At 37.6% G+C, this 6,503-nt stretch overlaps 1 long non-coding RNA gene across 1 annotated transcript; it reads right to left on the minus strand.

Moving 5' to 3' along the window:
• Positions 1-5,098: 5,098 nt before the first annotated feature.
• On the minus strand, positions 5,099-5,697 carry LOC111609762. The gene is made up of 3 exons (XR_002753311.1): positions 5,550-5,697; positions 5,354-5,466; positions 5,099-5,281 (listed from the first exon to the last, which is right to left on the minus strand). It is a non-coding gene; the product is annotated as an uncharacterized LOC111609762 (long non-coding RNA).
• Between the last annotated feature and the right edge of the window lie 806 nt (positions 5,698-6,503).

Genomic DNA, 6,503 nt, shown 5'->3' on the forward strand with positions numbered 1-6,503 from the left:
TTCATGCTACAAACAGAAAAATACAATACCAAATTTACTCGCTATAGATACTCAATGCAAAGAAAGATCTGTCAATATTTTCTAGCCTTGGATAGTCATCACACCTCAGCTAATCTTTCCACAAAAGGTACACCCCACTTAACATGTTGTAATCTGCATAATCCATTTCAGGTGATATATGCATACGGTGACCCTTTCTAAAATGAGGCTCTCGCATAAAAATTTTTGCCATTTAAAGTTGTGTCTGTCTTTTTTCATCGCTTAAGATATAAATTTTTTATTTGCTTTATCACTGATTCAGGCAGTAAACACAAAATAGGCAATGAGGGATTTGGTAAGGTGCATTGATCACCTCAGAAACCCGACAACAACTTTTTTTATATATCAGGCAAAGTCTTTGTGCAAATGGAGGTCATATTTCAACTTTATCGAGTCCTCCGCCATCAGTGGAGCGATAACAGGGAGTCAGCATAAAAAAAAAAAAAAATTAAAAATGCCTTCAGGTTGAAAACCCAACCACTCCTTTGGGAATAAAATATGCCATCTGAACACAGAAAGTATTTATCAAGCCTTAAATTGATAATGTCAACAGCCGGCCTCAGCATAGCTTGCAGCACAATTTGACTACTCCACATTTGTAGATAAACCATGCTTTCTTTTTTCAGAGAGGAAAAAAAAAATCATTGCTTGAGCAAGAGACAAATTATCTTTTAGTTTGAAATGGACCATTTCTTTAAATACCTGTTTTCCTAATGAGTGCTCCCCCACCGCCCACCTCCTACCTCCCCGCTCTTGCTCTCACTTGTCTTGCTATTAGTGCCCAGGGAGTTCACTGCGAGCTGCCCGAATGCCGGGCTGCCTGAGTGATTAACTAAGGCTTGGGGCTGACAGGGAAAGCTACAACTGATAGAAGCAAAGAAGGTGGGGTGGCAGTGGTGGGGTGGGGACGGCATAATGTGGGACTCTGTTTGGCTAGGCAGCAAGCACAGAGGGAAATAGTGGAAGGGTTAGAAAGGCAGCAGGGAGGAGGGGAAACTAGGGAGGATAGAGCTGATAAATGGTGGGCAGTGAATGCATGTGGAGAATGTGAGAATGACTAGTGAAGAGAGTGAAAAGAGAATTATAGGTAAAAAAAATAGTAATGTAAATATAAGTGATAAAACTATAAGCTAAATGATTTTGTCATTTTGCTTTGTCTTTTCCTTTGGAAGTGGTATACAGTGTAATAGAAGCAAAGGGAATGATGCAAGAGTAAGGTAAAGGATGATAGAGCATCATCAGAATGAGAAATGTAAAAAGCAAAGGAAGCTTAGGGAGGGGAAAACAGTGCAGAGGATCGCAAGTGGGAGTCCCCTGTGAGATAGCGGTTAAGTCTATGTAGTGATAGAGGCTCAAGCAAAACTAATGATGTGGTCCAATTGAGAATGGGCCATTTGAGACCAGTTTGTATCTAATGGATGGCACAGTTGGCTGTGCAGGTGTTGCACACAGCCTTTGGAAAAGTTCTCCCTGAAGCCCCAGAATGTACAGAATGTCTGGGCGTATCGGGTCCCTCTGAATCATACAATGATAGGCAGTGCTTTGTTTTCTACTTCCCAGCCATAAATGCTGTGAATCAAAGTGACAGTTATGGGCCGAGGTCCATGAGGAGCTGGTGGGAGGGCGCAGTTCTGGAGATTATTCTCCTGCGGTTGTGTTGAGCTCAGCGTGGAAACTGGCTCATTAGCACAATGTAGCCATTTATGACAACAGACAAGAAACAGATCTGCTTTCTCTTCTTTCTGTTGGCCCTGATACACCAATTTTGTTTCAATGAGAATGTTTCAAAACAATGACTCCCTGTGGGGTGCCTAATTGACTATTTACAATAAAAAAACAGCAATTAAAAACTTCCCGCTTGAAAGTTTGGCAGAAAGAACATAAATTTTAAATCTGCTTTCACCATTTTGTCTGGATTTTAGAGGAAAGTCATAGATTTGAATTATTTTTTTTTCCCATTTACAATGCAAAAGCATTTACAGCATCTATGGTATGTATGAGCAGTCACGACTTCAGTTTGCTGTATAAGTGAGCGTTCTCGTTAAATCTCTTTATACAAATAAGCCACTGAAAAAGCCTTTGGTCAAGAAAAGGATTAATATTACTGTGCTAGCACATTTTTCTGAATCATTATGCATTAGCTGAGAATAGAAAGCATATAACAGATTTTTTTCTGTCTAAAAAGCCTGGAGAAATCCAGCAATTTTGGTGGCAATAACTATTGAAAAATTCTGAGGGGACAGATAAGATTCAGGATTAGAGAAGCAGTGCACATTAATTTTCTTTCCCATATAAAATTGTGGTGGCAGCTTTTTTCCCCCTCCTAGAAAATGCTTGGCTCTGTATTTTGTCGCCTTATTAGTGTCTTCCTGTTCTGCCTCTGCTGTCGATACTTTCCATATATGACAATGTGACAGGCAGTGGAAAATCACTGGGCACCTTCAGGTGAAAAAGTGTCATTGAGGAGTGATGGGGAACTAGCCTGCAATACAATAAATCTGCTTTTTGAGAAATGTACACGCCCTTTTCTTCATAACACTTCAATACCTGTAGTTATTGCAATTTGTATTATTAATGTGTGGGTGGATATTAGAAATGGTACGCCCTTGTCAATTTTCTAAGAAGAGGGGAAACAGCTGCTTAAATTCATATTTCAAGTTAATCCAATAAGAACAAAGAAAAGTCCCATCTTTGAAGACTAATGTGGACTCCTCAAAGCATTCATCTTGTTTTCTCAAAAGCCAGGAACTAGTCTGCATTAACTCTCACCCAGACGTCCATACATTTTCTGTTTTGCTTTTCAAAGACAAAAAAATTAACTATTCTCCTTTTTTTCTTTCCTAAAGTGAGAAATGCCATGAAGGTATATAACATCAGAGGAAGCAAGTGAGAAAACTGTGCAAAGGGTGATGCAAAGACTTCAATAAAAATCGGCTACTTTCCATCTTTGCTAGTTGGCTGGCATTGTCCTTTGATGTCCTGCAGTGATATTAAATTGCAATTATAAAACATTAGTAGTTCAGTAGAAAATATGTGGAAAACTAATCTCTCTGTATGGGGATATTCATTAAGGGCTATTTATTGCATATGCAGCAACATCCAAACAGTGCTAATGTTGAAAAATGCACAATTCATTGCTGTTATCACATCTATGGATACACCGAAGAAGACTGACATATATGCCTTTGCACGGTGCAGCCAATTATTTCCTTCTCCAAGCGAGTACTGCTGTGCTGACTTTCAAATACTGACATCTTTGGCAACAGCGTTTGAAGATTTTTTTCCCCCCTCCATCACCTTCACACTCTAAAAGGAGAAAAGCGGTTCTTCATCAAGTGCAAGTCTTTCGAATCAAGTCATTCTAATCACCCTTTACACATCCAGAGTTTTTACTACAAATAACTTAAAAACTGCACTTTTAGTTTCCTTTTGTCCATCACTCCTGTTGTCAAACTCTAAAAATCACACGGTCAACAAGAAAAATAAGCTGCAGAGTTAAAAGCCAGGAGATGAAAATGAAAAAAAAAGAATCATACTCAATACATCGAGTTCTCTTTGGTTCATTAGCCACATGAGTTCATTGGAAATATAATAAAGCATTACACTCACATGTACATAAAGAGTACCCATGTCAACCTTTAGCATGTTTACTTGAAAAAGAAGGGTAAAAACAAGCAGATGTTTGTCACCACAGGGATTTTTTCCTCCTTACTTGTGTTCAAAGATCTGCTAAACCTGTTTAATTAGAAACAAGAAAGATAGCAGATTCTTGAAAAGCTGTAATAGCATGCTGGTGCTTCCTGTGTGCTCTTTAATTCTTTTCATGCTTGACAAAGACAGATCTGAAACCTCGCAGCTCCATAATCCTTTGTCTTGTGAACTCATTTTCTAAGTTGCTAATATTAACATAGTCACATTACCTTAATGAGAGGAGCAACAACTTGTCTCCAAGATGTGTGTCTTCCTACTACTATTTTATATTTTAGATCCCACTGTTCCAAATTTTGAAAACATTATAAAATTCCCAATTTCACCATAAAACTATAAGATTATAAGAACTTCTTTAAAAAGTAAGTAATTTATTGTATCATTGAAAATGTACATTACTTCTTTGTAACGTAGTATTTCATAAAACAAGAAATTATTTTTCTACATACTGGTTGGTGGATTATAAATATAAAAGAGGACTCAAAGGACAGTATGATCACACTGTAAAAAAAAACGGCCTCATTTTACGGTAAAAAACTGGCAGCTGAGTTGCCAGAAGTTTACCGTCTTTATACGGTAAAAGTCTGGCAACCAAAACTGCCAGTTTTTTACCGTATTTCTAAAATACGGTAAAATTCTGGCAACCAAAGCTGCCAGTTTTTTACCGTATTTCTAAAATACGGTAAAATTCTGGCAACCACAGCTGCCAGTTTTTTACCGTATTTGCTAAATGCAGGATTTTACCGTATTTTTGAAATACGGTAAAATTCTGGCAACCACAGCTGCCAGTTTTTTACCGTATTTGCTAAATGCAGGATTTTACCGTATTTTTAAAATACGGTAAAATTCTGGCAACCACAGCTGCCAGTTTGTCACCGTATTTTGTACATGCAGGATTTTACCGTATTTTTAATATACGGTAAAATACCGTACTTCCTAAAATATTTTAAAAAAAATAAAATGTGGTTTTGCCGTAGTAAATACGGTCATGCTGACTGAGGCATAATATCTACATGAGTGAAAAACACATCCAGACTGTATGATATATTGACATTTTATTGTAAACCCTCCCCCCCAAAAAAAACTTATGGTAAATTACTGGTCTCTGTTCCTACCAGAATTTTACCATACAAATTATAGTACAACAACCAAGGAAGTGTAACTTGTCAAGCATTTCTATACAGAAAGTTATAAAGAAAATAATTTCTAATTAAACAAAAATACAGATTACGAGTAATCCACTTAAAGAAACAATTTCTATTTAAAAAGTCAAGTTAAAAAAAGAACTGATTCTATTTTATGTCCAGTTTCCTCACGGTATTACTGAGATCTGGAAAACAAAAACAAAACAAACAGTATGTGTCCACATAAGAGATAACATATTGTAGAAGACAAAATGGTGATAAAAGGATTCTTGTTCTGGGTTGAGAGTCACAAGTCGCTGAGATCAGACGTTGCTCAGGATGGTTGTAGTCTTCCCAGTCACAGGTTGAAATTGAGACTCGCATGTTGTCAATCGGGTGTTTCCTCTCTGCTGGAAAACAAAAAGAAAAAGTTAGAAAGATGCACTACATGAACATCTTATTCGCTTAAATGTTTGTTTCACCTTTGTTGACTTGCATATGGACACAGGTACTTCAACCAGGTGGTGTGATCATTTCTGACTGAAAATTCAGTAGTTAAACCTTTGTTTGTTGTCAACAGGTGTGATCCTCTGGTCTGCAACCAGACAAAATACACAAACAAAAAACAAATAAAAACAAATATAACTGTTTTAGGCAATTTATGAAATAGATACTCACCATTTATCTGAGTCTCATGAAGGCCAATAGGTTGTCTTCAACCATTTATGTAAGTTACATTTCCTGCAAGCTAGCAGAAACAAAGCTGTAAATGTGAACACTTTTCATACAGGCAAACAAATTGATACAGCTGAGACAATTTATGCTAGGTTAGTTTTTCTCAGTCACTTTTGGTGCATTTCTCGAGTCATTGTTGGCATTTACAAAACAGTAAGCGCATTTCTCAAAACAATTTGTAGAAACAGGAAAAATAGCATTTGTTTGCTTTCAAAATCCTTAGTTCAGCTCTTAAAATCCTGTCTGTTAACATATCAGTGACTCAAAATAATAAGTTATAGTCTCTCTATGTACAGATAAGACAGTCAAATCGATTAGTCATGAGAAGAGACTACAAAAGGATCATTTACGCCAGTGTTTCTCAACCCTGGTCCTCAACGCCCCCCTGCTCTGCATGTTTTAGATGTGCCTCTACTCCAGAACAGCTGATTCAAATGATTGGATGACAATCAAGTACTGCAGAAGCTTGTTAATCATCCAGAGATACAATTCAGGTGTGTGGCAGAAGGGAAATACCTAAACCTGCAGGACAGGGTGACGCTGAAGACCAGGATTGAGAAACACTGATTTACGCTTTTGCTATAATTTATTCATGGACCATGCCATGGTGATTCAGAAAGAAAAAGACAGAAATGCAGAGAACAAAAAAAGTAGAAAAGGAGCCACAGGACAATCTCCTCAAGGAAAACTGTACAGTGCTGTAGAAATTACATTACATTTTAATTTCCATAGTCACTTTGTTCCTTAACTCCACTGAGGAATCTTTTTTCCTCAGTGGGGTTAAGGAATGAACAGTAGGGTGGGAGGACCTCCATCAGCATCATGTTGTGGGTCTCAGCCATGTCCTGATGTTGGACTGATGGAAACTGGCAGATGTCCTCAGCCTCTTCTGACTCT

Source organism: Xiphophorus maculatus, chromosome 9 (assembly GCF_002775205.1).
Source record: "Xiphophorus maculatus strain JP 163 A chromosome 9, X_maculatus-5.0-male, whole genome shotgun sequence".
Lineage (NCBI taxonomy): Eukaryota > Metazoa > Chordata > Actinopteri > Cyprinodontiformes > Poeciliidae > Xiphophorus > Xiphophorus maculatus.